This window comes from Mustela erminea, chromosome 1, assembly GCF_009829155.1.
Source record: "Mustela erminea isolate mMusErm1 chromosome 1, mMusErm1.Pri, whole genome shotgun sequence".
In the NCBI taxonomy this organism is placed as follows: Eukaryota; Metazoa; Chordata; class Mammalia; order Carnivora; family Mustelidae; genus Mustela; species Mustela erminea.
In genome coordinates, this window is record NC_045614.1 from 194,342,598 (window position 1) to 194,355,680 (window position 13,083).

At 41.1% G+C, this 13,083-nt stretch overlaps 1 long non-coding RNA gene across 3 annotated transcripts in view; it reads right to left on the reverse strand.

Moving 5' to 3' along the window:
• Nucleotides 1–3,644: 3,644 nt before the first annotated feature.
• LOC116595979 overlaps nucleotides 3,645–13,083 on the reverse strand; it is a 105,142-nt gene continuing 95,703 nt past the window's right edge. For all 3 annotated transcript variants that reach the window (XR_004287951.1, XR_004287952.1, XR_004287954.1), the window contains one exon: nucleotides 3,645–6,303. This is a non-coding gene — a long non-coding RNA (uncharacterized LOC116595979). The remainder of the gene's footprint in view (nucleotides 6,304–13,083) is intronic.

The following is a 13,083-nucleotide window of genomic DNA, read 5'->3' on the forward strand; positions in this document are numbered from 1 at the left end:
ATTGATCCTAAACCATTCCCTTCTTCTGGCCCAAATCATTTCTTTTCTGTTGCACTGAGAACGCGTTGTTTTTTCACTGTCCATCGATACACTTCAGAATTACATTCTCTCAGCCCAGTCATGTGACTCTGCTGGAGCTGCCCTCCCATACCCCTATTCCTCTTTTTCTTTTCTTTTCTTCTTCTTTTTTTTTTTTTAAGAGTGAGAGAGAGAGAGAAGAGCACAGGAGAGAGCAGCATTTGGGGGGCAAGGCAGGGGGAGTTGGGGAGGGTGATCCTCATAACCTGAGCTGAAACCAAGAGGACACTTCACGGACTGAACCAACCAGACACCCCATCCCTATTCCTTTTAATGCTAATAAGGCCCAGGCCCAACCAGGTTTAAAACCCCCTTTTTCTAGCCACACTCTCAAACTTTAATATGCACTCCAAACAACTAGGGATCTTTTAATATGCAGATTATTATTCAGCAGGACAAGGGCCCGAGAGTCTGCATTTCTAAAGCTCACAGAGGAAGCCTCTGCTGTGATCTGTGGACAACACTGGGAGTGGTAGGACCTAGATGGGTCCACAGGGTCTAGGGTTGTGCCCACTAACTAAAGCAAGTCAATCAACACATAGAAAGCCCAGGGATGGCTGAGCAGAGATGGAAAGACCTTTTTGTTTCTTCTTCCAGCGAGTTGTACCTGACCCCAGTTCCTCCTCACTCTAGTAATACAGGCCAATAAATCTACTTCTTGTTTAAAGAAGGCTGAATAGGACTTCTTCACTTGCAACCAAAAGAATACCTAGACTATAAACTTTCTTGAGATCTGACAGTGCCCAGGCTGTCCTGAACACAAGGCTGTTCCTTATTTGCTACCTTTGTAACTCACCTACCTTATAGAATTTTGAATTCTGACTCATGATTAAGAGAAATAACTAGGAACAAATATATCATTGCCAAACTACTTGTTACATGTTTGAAATTCACTTACTTTTCTGTTATATTAAATAAGTAAAGCTAACAATACTTACAAGGCTTCTCTTTGATCTACTGAGTAAAAATAAAGGTAGTCCTTTAAAAAATTTATTTCTAATCTGCTAGCTTCCTGTGTTTCCTGTTAACTTCTCTGTGGGTAACTATAACTTCTGGAACCAGGACAAGTGGTACAATACAGCTCCAGTCTGTTGCAGGAAACAGACATTTGTAGAACTAAACTGGTATTCTAAATAGCATGCTGTTGGGTCCTAAAATTCATGTGTCTACAAACTATACTTACCCATGAAAGTGTAAACTAATTGTTATTCATTCTTGTTAAAAAACAAACTGAGATCACTTTGCATTTTTAAAATTAGGCTCTCTGTTAAAGGCACTGTGGACTCCATTAATCATCCTCTAGCCACATGGCATAAATGATTAATCACCCTTGGAGAATAGGTAGGTGGCAGTTCTGAAGATGAGGTTAAGTAAACACTTGAAGAAGTCTTCCTGGTAAAAAAATGACTCATGGTGCTGAGAGGTGATAACGTCATTGTTCTCCGAAACAAACAGAACAGATATTCCCATTACAAGTACAAATAGTAGAGGAATTAGCAAATTCACAAAGCCTGGTTGTTAGCCTTTTGTTGGACAAATTTATACTGAGTCCAAGCCACAGCTGATCAGCACTGTCGTTTTGTAAAGCTAGGCTAGATCAAGAGAGCAAAACAACTTGACCAGGTCAGCTCTTGCTCACAGCCTTTCTTCCTTTGGAGGCCCTGTCTTGTCTATTTCCTTGGACCAGGTGAGGTGCCCTGCGTGGACTCCTGTGGTAAGGGCAGAACCTCGTCACCTGCAGAACCACACCGTACCTGTTTGCCTTTCTGAATCTCTCGCGGCCTCTTCCCACAACCCTCTGCATAGTTAAGCATTTAGCACAAAGTTAGTGTTTTAAATATCTGTTTACTACCTGGACAGGAAAGTTGGCAGATGTTATATTACAACAAATTCAATTCAAATGGGAAGGGCACCTTTTGCTTGTAAGTTGCTTGCATAATGCTGATGTAATCTGCTTTGAAAAGAAATTCATACAGCATCAAGTTTGAATGTTTTTTACAATGTATTAACATGAAAAGGTTTGGTATGCTATTGACTTTGGCTTAAAAAAATAATAAAAAATTAAAAAAACTGTGGGTGTTGTCCTTGCCTTTAAAAACATTCAACTCCAAAGTCATAATCAAGGGTTAAATACTATCGATGAAATAAAATTTAAAAAAAACAGGTAAGTACCTTACACACTGTCCCAAGGTTAAAGGAAGAAACTGGTATGTTTTTTCCTGCCATGAATTATATCAACAACTACCACTAGAGGGAGCGTCATCTCTTCTTATTCACAGTAAACAGCCCACTGCACCGAAGGCATATATTGCCATACCCATAAGCTAGTATTTACATGCTTCATTGTATGTCGTTAATTTATCCCTAAATTTTATATAAGCCCAAATACAGATATATTGATATCTATAAAACAATAATTTCATTTATATTTATTAAATAATCATCAATGTACTCTCAAATGATCACTTTTCTTGAGGAACCTTACCTCTACACGTAATTTTTTCTCCATTTTCACAGCTCTATGGACATGACAAATAAAAACATGTTCAGAATCAAAAGTAATAAGCCTTTCCATTCCAAAATAGGTAAAAATTATATATATGCCTAAATAAATTAAAGGGAAAAAAGATTTAGCAGCCATCTTTAATTTAGTGATGAGTTTCCTCAAACTCTATCAGTGAATAGCACACTTAGTGTCTCAGAAATTTTTTCATGATGTTCCAGGCCAAAGTAAATACCCGAAGTTCTGTTTACTAAGTAGTTAGAGTTATCAACTTAAGAAATATTTACGTTCTAAAAATATATATATTTATTTTCTAACAACTTCACAGCTGTTTGAAAAAAAATACACAGAAACAGAAAGAAAAAATATTTTATTTCATCATTCCACACTTACCATTATCAACTGTTTAACAAATTACCCCCAAAATTTAATGGCTTATAAACAAATAGAATTGACCCTTGAAAAACAAGGCATTAGGGGTACTACATATTAACTTTTGGCTCCCCCATAACTACCAATAGCCTACTGCTGACCAGAAGCCTTACAGATAACATAGTTCATTAACACATATTTTGTATATTATATGTAATATATACTGTATTTTTACAATAAAGTAAGCTAGAAAAAAGAAAATGTTATTAAGAAATTCATAAGTAGGGGCACCTGCGTGGCTCAGTGGGTTAAGGCTCTGCCTCCGGCTCAGGTCATGATCTCAGGGTCTTGGGATCAAGCCCGGCATCGGGCTCTCTGCTCAGCAGGGAGCTTAATTCCCTCTCTCTCTCTCTCTCTGCCTACCTGTGATCTCTCTGTCAAATAAATAAATAAAATATTTTTTAAAAAACAATAGAAATTCATAGTCGGTACACTTGGGTGGCTCAGTCAGTTAAGTGTCTACCTTTGGCTCAGGTCATGATCCCAGGGTCCTGGGATTAAGCCCCATATCAGGCTCCTTGCTCAGCAGGGAGTCTGTTCTCCCTTCTGCCTCTGCCCCTGCTTTCACTCACTTTCTCTCTCTCACTCTAAGAAATGAATAAAATCTAAAAAGAAAGAAAGAAAGAAAGAAAGTCATAAGTGGAGGTGCCTTGGGTGGCTCAATCAGTTAAGTGTCTGACTCTTGATCTCAGTTCAGGTCTCGATCTCAAGGTTTTGAGTTTAAGCCCTACACTGGACTTCATGCTGGGCTGGCACTTACTTTAAAAGAAAAGAAAAGAAAAGTGATAAGGAAGAGAAAATAAATTCACAGTGTTGTGCTCTATGGAAAAAATCCCATGTACAAGTGGACCCATGCTCTTCGAACCTGAGTTGTTCAAGAGTCAATTGTATTTATCATTTCATCTTTTCTGTGGACCAGGAATTTGGGATGGGCTTGACTGGGTGTTTGTGCCTCAGAATCTCTCCTGAGGTTGTAGTCAGGACATCAAGTAGGGCTGAAAGGCCCACTCCCAAGATGGCTCATTCATGTGACTATGGGCAGAAAGCTTCAGTTTCCTGTCGGCTGATGGAAAACAGGCTCAGTTCCTTGTCACATGGGCACCTCCATAGGGCTTCCTGATTGTCTTTACAACATGGCAGCTGGCTTCCTTGGAAATGAACATTCCAAGGGAGAACTTGCAATGCGTTTTATGAAATAGACTTGGAAGCCACACAGTCACGTCTGCCATATTGACTTTTTAGAAGCTAGTTACTGAGTTCAGCTCATACTCAAGATGAGAAAAAATTAGGCTCCAAGTCTTAGAAGAAACATTACCAAATAATTTTGGACACATTTTATCAACACTACACTTAACCAGTGAGGTCCATGCACCTGTTGGGCACTGTATTGATTAACTTCTGTGTCAGCTTGACAGAGCTAAGGGATGCCCAGAGAGCTGGTAACACATTGATTCTGGATGTGTCTCTGACAGTATTTCTGGAAGAGATTATCATTTGAATCTGTAGACTGAATAAAGGAGATTGCCCTCCCAAACTCAGGTGGGCATCATGCAATCTGTTGAGGGCCTGAGTAGAACAAAAAGGCACAGGAAGGGCAAATTTGCTCTCTGTTCTCTACCTGAACTGAGATATCTCTCTTCTCCCGTCTTCAAACATCAGCACTTCCGGTTCTTGGGACTTCAGATTCAAAGTGTGATTCACACCATCAGCTCTCCTCATTCTCAGGCCTTTGGGTTTGTTTTCAACCTACAACACCAGCTTTGCTGGGCTTCCAGTTAACAGACAGGTAGATCACAGAACTTCTCAGCCTCCATAATCACATGAGCCAACCCCTCGTGATATATCTCTTTCTCTATATCCCTGTATCTGTGTGTCTGTGTGTGTGTATTTTTGTATCTACTGGTTCTGTTTCTCTGGAGAACCCTGACTAATATAGGCCCTGTACACTCAAACTTTGGAATCAGATTAGGAACGGTGCCCTCATTTCCTGTTCCACGTTGATTTTCATGTGCTGTCTACTTTTTACCATAGTAACCACTGAGCACTCAGCCTCACAAAGATCTGTCTGCTATAAAAGCAATGTAGCACAATCCAAGTCCGAAGTTGTAGGCTAGTATTTCATTAAGTGGCTAATAAATGTGTTTCCCTTGAAAGTTTTAAATATGTCATATAGCCCCTGTGAGTTGACAGTGGTCCCACCAGACTCTTCTAGTGCACAATTAGACTTAGTGACTTTTTTCTCGAAGATGAAAATTAAGGTTGAACCTATGTTTTAAAAAGCCCTTCTAAACATGTCAATAGTTTCTCTATTTGTATTTCAAACAAATTATAAGAGAAAACGGGGGAGGCTATTTCTCCTATCCATGGTCTTGAAATAGAATAAAAGTTTTATCTTGTTACGAATGCATGTGGAATGTAAAAGTATTCTATGAGCAGAATATTTTTCCTCTGCCCATTTTACCCAAACGTCAGCTGGATATAAAGAAAAAGCAGTACAAGAATGAGAAACACAACATTAAAAAAGCTCACTTATAGAAAAAAGTCGATATCTAAGAAAAAAATTTCATCCTTTTAATTAAGCAAACAAACAAAATAAACAAACAAAAAACCCATCTTTTAAAAATTCTCCTTTCCTAATATACAGGTGTTTTAGTGTTGGTCAGGAGTCTGTGCCAAATGATTACACAGAGCACCTATTTCCTCACACGTAGGAAGTTAGTCTTCAATAGAAAGAAAGCTCAGGTAATGACAGGTCTTCCTGTTAATTATACCAGATAGAAAAACAAAACAAAACAAAAAACATATTTCTCTTTGCTCCTTCCTGAAATTCCACTAAAATAACAAAAAATTTTTTGTGTGTGCTTAAGCCCACAAAAGGAAGAGGTGATGACAGCAGACAATTATGGTCTACAAAACAGTGGAAGATGGAAAGCTGATAACCTAGCTGTAAATGATACAGGCTTTAGCTTTCTCTGTTATGTTAATGACCTGAAGAAGAAAAATCCCAACAATATGCAAATTGAGTCATGCCACAGAGACTCAGAACATATCCATCAGTAAAGGAAGCATGGGCTTCTGAAGATACTGGGTTTGCAAGTGCCTTTGCTGAAAACAAGCGAATTTATTAAAAGTCCTAATAAGGAGACTGGCATAGCTCTTTAGTCCATGCAGGCACGTAACTATGTACCACAGAAGACGGTTGATTCTGGGGCACCTGGGTGGCACAGTCAGTTAAGCGTCAGACTCTGGGTTTCAGCTCTGGTCCTGATCCCAGGGTCGTGAGATCGAGCCTGGCATCAGGCTCTTCCTCAGTGCAGAGTCTGCTTGAGTCTCTCTCTCTCTCTCCCTCTCCCTCTTCCTCTGCCCTTCCTGCTTGCGCTCTCTCTCTCTCTCTCCCTCTAAAATAAACAAATCTTTAAAAAAAAAAAAAAGGGAAGATAATATATTCCTACTGATAATTGAGATGTTCAATGAGTCTGTTCTCAGAGAACTCTCTAGTCCCCTTCTACTCTGGGCTTTGAGAGGCGGTGAGGATTATGCTTCATCATGTGAAATAGTAGAGAAAGTCTTCTCTGCCCATTCAGATACGGACAGCCAGGAGTCCCACGGCAAGACTGCCAGCTCCTTCCTGATTGTTCCACAATGAAACCTGACACTTGATAAGCTTTCTGTGAACATAGGGCTTGCAAAAAGCATTTTAATGCTCCTACTCTTTTATTTTGAAGTTACTTATATAAAAATTTCTAGATCAAAACAAAGATCTTCTTGGGTGCCTGCCTGGCTCCGTCCGTGGCGCATGTAACTCTAAATCTCAACATTAATACGCTCTATACCCCATGGAGGGTATAGAGATTACTTAAAATTTTAAAAAAGAACAAAGATCTCCAAAAAAAAAAAAAAAAAAAAAAAAAGAACAAAGATTTTTTGTTCGGATATTCCAAACATTAGCACTTCCTGAATATACATGATCACCAACGTCCTCTTTCTCTTTCTCCCCTGCCCCGCGTGTGTGCCTGTGTGCACACATTCCTGTGTGTGTGTGCTCATATACCTATTATCATTAGCTGTATTTCGAACCTTTGAAAAGCAGTCTTTAGGGGCACCTGGGTGGCTCTGTTGGTTAAGCCTCTGCCTTCGCTCGGGTCATGATCCTGTAATCCTGGGATCAAGGCCCATATTGGGCTCCCTGCTCTGTGGGAAACCTGCTTCTCCTCTCTCCCTCTGCCTGCTTCTCCCTCTGCTTGGGCTCTCTCTCTCTCTCTGCCAAATAAATAAATAAAATCTTAAAAAAAAAAAAAAGAAAAGAAAAGAAAAAGAAAAAGAAAGAAAAGAAAATCAAGCATTAAGCATGATGTCTCATCACCCCTTAAAAATCTAGTGTATATTTCCCCCAAACAAAGACACACTTCTACCCAAATTTTGCCAACCATCTAAAGAGCTTGCTTTTCCTTTCTGGTCTAGGGTTGTGCCAAGGAATGCATTACTTTTGGTTCTCATGTCTCTTCAGATCCTTTCAACCTACAGCAGTATTTCTGTCTTTGATTGACTTTCTTAGTTTTAAAGCTTAGGGGGACCTAGGTGGCTCAGTCAGTTAAGTGTCTGCCTTCGGCTGAGGTCACAATCCCAGGGTCTTGGGATTGAGCCCCTCATTGGGCTCCCTGCTCGGTGGGAAGTCTGCTTCTCCCTCTCCCTCTCATTTGTACGCTTTCTCTCTCTCTCAAATAAATAAACTACAAGTTTCACATTCTATTGGATGACCCTCACACCGTGTGTCTGGGCCAGATGCACACTATGCATCCTTGGCAGGAATACCGTGGAGATCATGGCATGCTTTTCTCAGTGCATCTCATCAGGGGTTTCAAACTTAGCAAAGAAAATTAAAAAAAAAAAAATACTACATATGGGAAATTTCTAAAAAGTGCAGGAAAGGCAAGAAGCCAGAGTTTCCTATTGTAAAGAATTAGGAGTCTGAGAATTTACCCTACTTCCAAGCCAACAAATTAACCTGCCAGAGTTCCAGGGATGCTGGGAAATGACTGGAGACTCCTGGACCAGAAGCAAAGAATTTTATTACTCACAGAATAGCAAGCAGCATGAACCTCACGGTTGCTCTGACTCCCCTTACCCTCCATGTCCCATGGGGGTGACAATGAATGGCCCAGGTGGACACTTCACATGTTGTGGAACTGTATCACAGCTGAGGACCCCTGAGCTTAGGGAACCCCAGTCTTTTAAAATGGGCTGAAATCAAGCCTGAATGACCTTCGCCCCAGAGGGGGACATCATTGTTAACATTCTGAGCTGTAAGAAACCTGTGCCCTGCCCTTGTGGGAGACACTCTCACTGTCTTCCAAAGCTGCTGACTGACTATACATACCTTCTTGAAATGCTAGTCTGGAACAAAGCTGTCAGTGTACCTAGACATAAAATGTGCAGAAATGGAAAAAAATAAAAATAAAAAAGGACATGGAGAATTGTCTCCCAACATAGCCATAACAGAGTAAACTCTCGATATTGACTGAGCCAAAACTTGTGACTTAAATATACTGGGAGTGTGGAAGAATGGGAAGAGCGAGTCGGGAAAGGTGGTGTTACGGAACCTGGACTGGATTCTGACGGAAGAACCAAGCGGCACTCGGAGACTTTGGAGGATTGGAGGTTTATTTAATGCCAGTGGGCTCGGAGGAAGCTGTTCTCAAAGGTCTGAGCCCCCAGCACAAGCAGGGAGGGGGATTTATACCCTTCTACTTCTGCATACTTGGTACTTCTGGTGGGCATGGGAAATGGGGTAGAAAAGAAGAACCTGGAAGGTCTTTGAGACAGGGAATGGAATTCCTTGCTGGTTTGGTCGGCCATCTTAAGTACAGTGTTTCCCTTATCAGTGGGACCACATAAAAGACAGTAAACCCTAACATTCTTCTTCTTCTTTTTTTTTTTTTTAATTTTGTTTATTTGACAGACAGAGATCACAAGTAGGCAGAGAGGCAGGCAGAGAGAGAGGAGGAAGCAGGCTCCTGGCCAAGCAGGGAGCCCAATGTGGGGCTTGATCCCAGGACCTGGGATCATGACCTGAGCCAAAGGCAGAGGCTTTAACCCACTGAGCCACCCAGGTGCCCCAATCCTAACATTCTATAGTAGTAAGTGATTAGATAAAATCTAAACTAGCAAATCAATGAAGAGAAATAAAAGTGTATATATTTTTTAAAGGAGAATAATTAAAGGGTTGAATGTGGTATTGCCTCTAAGACAGTTCTCCTGTTAACTCTCAGGAGACCATCTATCTATCACAGAAAATATGGATGGGATCAGGGGTGGACAAAGGTAGAAAAAAGATAGTGTTGGGATTTTATAAAAAGCCAAGTGTTATCTCATTTAATCTCTTCCTCTGACGTATAGGTTTATTGCACTTTAAAAAACAAAATCAGGGGCACCTGCGTGGCTCAGTTGATTGAGCATCAGACTCTTAATTTTAGCTCAGGTCATGGTCTTGACATCCAGATCCCCTGTCAGGCTCTCCGCTGGACATGGAGATTGCTTAAGATTCTCTCTCTGCTTCTTCCCGCCTGCCCCACAGATCACTCTCTTTCTCTCTCTCTCAAAAATAAATAAAAAGGAGAAGGAAGTTCCTATTTTTAAAAAAAGTATGAAAATATATATAGCAGAAAGTAGAAGCTCCAATGCCCATTAATAGGAGGTATTGAATCAAGAAAGAGTAAGGCAGGGCATCTGAGCAGCTCAGTTGGCTGAGCATCCAATCTTGATTTTGGCTCAGGTCATGATCTCATGGTTGTGAGATTGAGCCCCACATCCATGTCCTCACTCAGGAGGAAATGTGCTTCTTTCCTCTCCCTCCCTCTTCCCCTCTGTTGGGTCCATGGTCAAAGGAGCGAGAGTGATACAAAGCGAAGGTCAAGCAAAGCTTTATTTTACACCAAGCATCGAGAATCAAACTGACCAGCTGGGGATGTCTCTTGCAAAGAGGTGACCACTCCCTGCCTTACAGACTAACTTTTATAGAGCAAAGGCCATGTGGTTGGGCCTGGCCACATACAGGTAGCCAATGAGATTGTTACACACAGAGAAAGCTGCACAGTCATGCTAGGTCCCACACGGGTGGCCAATTGAATTACAATTCACCCCATAGTAGCTGTTTGAACTAGCCTATCACCTTGGTCAGAATTGGTGCCCAAAAGGCAGGGCCCACACTCCTTGGTAACTAGGGAGACAGTATACGCGCTTTACTGATTGGATGTCTCCACCTGACTCACTCACCCCTGCATTTGGGGCGTTATCTCCACCTGACCTGACCCACCCTTGTATTTGGGCTTTGTCACCTGGGACTGGTTTCCCGGACTTGCTTTTAAGTAAGTTCCCCTGGGGGGGCGGGAGGGATTGGGCAGGGTCCATTTAAGTTTTACTGCATAAACAACAAAATGGCTGTTCAACCAGGGTGGGGCCGCTCTGGCTGAATAGGCCCTTACATTCTCCCCCTACTTGCATGCATATTCTTGCTAATAAATAAATAAATCTTAAAAAAAGGAAAAAGAAAAAGGAAGGCATAAAGCAGGGAAAGGAGATCAATACAAAAAGGGCTGAGGGACTCCACCAGATGACATAAATAGGAATCCCTTAGAATGACAGCTGTGCAATGGGCATAGACGACAACCAGTTTCAACTTGAATGGTCGAAAGGACTGGGCAGAAATTTCCCTAGGTACAATAAAATGGCTCGAAAATGCCCTAACAGCTGGCAAAGACTTCCTGTTGGATCCAGTGCTTCTGAGCTGGGGCATGCCCGTAGGGAGAGCGGGTATGATTATTACCGCAGAGCAGCAGACATAGAGGAGGTGATGGTCATGTAGTATGAACAAAAGAATATGCATGAAGGAAAAAGCAATCGTAATTTACTGCTCTGCAAACCTGTGGATATTCTTTATAATAATGTGAACATTGAGTACTAACCCCAACAAAGTGATAAAATAGCCAGAGTGGAAAGATGGGTGTGTGGCGGAGGGTACACAGGTGTGGTGGGAATAGGGGAGAAAGAGAACTAAATCCTTCCTTTCTACAGTGAGAACCTGATGGATCATGCTTAAAATTGAAAAATCAAGAAGTAGCCAAATAAACGTGTCGTCCAGAGCTCTAAAAGTAAACAAAATCCAGCAGCTTAATAACTGGTGAATGTAGTTTCCGTGGGGAAAAGAGGATGGGCAGAAATGACAAAGACGTGGTGTTTTTCATTATTATTTGCCTCCTGAAGTTTTAGACATTTATGTCTTTGATGTAAATAAAAAGTTATTTGTTTTTTAAGAAATAAGGGATAGTTTGAGGAGAGGAAGGAAAGAAGGCAAAAAGCAGTATGCCTACTTTTCATCTGGTATAACTGAAAATATTAATAGAAATATCAGGGGTGCCTGCATGGCTCAGCGGGTTAAAGCCTCTGCCTTCGGCTCAGGTCATGATCCCAGGGTCCTGGGATTGAGTCCCGCATCGAGCCCTGCATCGAGCCCTGCGTTGAACCCCACATTGAGCCCCACATTGAGCCTGCATTGGGCTCTCTGCTAAGCGGGGAGCCTGCTTCCCTTCCTCTCTGTCTGCCTGTAGAATGAATGAATAAATAAATAAATAAATAAAATATTTTTTAAAAATAGGAATGTCAAATCCAAACTGATAGGATTTCCCAAAGTATACTTTTTTTTTTTAAGATTTTATTTATTTATTTGACAGACGGAGATCACAGAGAAGCAGATAGAGAGAGAGGAGGAAGCAGGCTCCCCGCTGAGCAGAGAGCCCGATGTGGGGCTCGATCCCAGGACCCTGGGATCATGACCTGAGCTGAAGGCAGAGGCTTTAACCCACTGAGCCACCCAGGTGCCCCAAAGTATACTTATTTTGTGTTGGTAGGTTGCAGGTAAAGGGACAGGCAAAACCTATAAAAGAAAGAATACTCCTTACTATTTACAGGAATAGGGAAATGAGGGCAAACCGAGAGGATGTTCTGACATGCCTTGGAAATACATGTTCCAAACCCACGACCAGTGGTGGGTTTTTATTTTCTTAGCTGAATTTTCAGTTACCAGCAGATGTTATTGAGCAATCTGGAAACAGAAATTGTGGGGGGGAAAGGAGGAGAAAAAAAAAAGGTCTACCACACCTTCTCTTCCATTACTATGTTCTTGTGGTTGCTACTATTTCACTTTAACAAATATTGGCTTTTCTGAAGACAACTGCCCGATTATAATTTGATTTTCAGGAATATTAACCAACACGCTCTGATTAGAACCAAAGAACATGTGTAGAAGATAACTTGTCATCACTGACTTAGCGCCCTCAGGAGTTCAGGGAAAGGCCATGTTTTCATTTCTACCAATGACACATCTTGTGCCCTGTATGGAGGCTAGTAATAGAGGCAGCTTCCTGGTGGATGCATGTTCCTGGGCCCCAAAACCTTCTTGTTATAGATACATTCTCAACTTCTCTGAGTGCATCTAAGTTATAAAGCCATGAAAAATTGACAGGTGCAATGAAACTCAACTGGCAACAATTCCTAATAAGGATGTCCACGGCACTCTTTTTTTAGCACTATTTTTAACAGGATTTCATTATAAAATACCTACTAACTCAACTCAAATCCTGGAACTGGAAACTAGGAAAACAACCTAACTTCATGTCAACAATCACTATAGGCTGTGAGCTCCTCACAGAGCCAACCCCTTCTGTATCAGCACAGTAGAACCAACACAGTAGGACAGGAAAAGGATATACTAGAACTGACTCGTTCCATAAGTATCTAGTTATTTTTGAGATATTTAATCACTTTGAACCTAGTCTGTTTATCAGGAAAATCAAGAAGGTAAGGCCTTCTTTACATATGCTCTACCATACTAAGTACCTTTCTTAAGGAAGACACACATCAAATACAAGTGTTCCTTTTCCTCTAATTTCTCAAGAATGGGAAAAGAGTATGCTGGCTTCACGCCTACTTTTCCTTTTACAGGAGAAGTTTCCACACTCCCTCCTTTTATTTGGTATACAAGAAGGAAATGAATAAATTAGCCTATGAAAGACCTC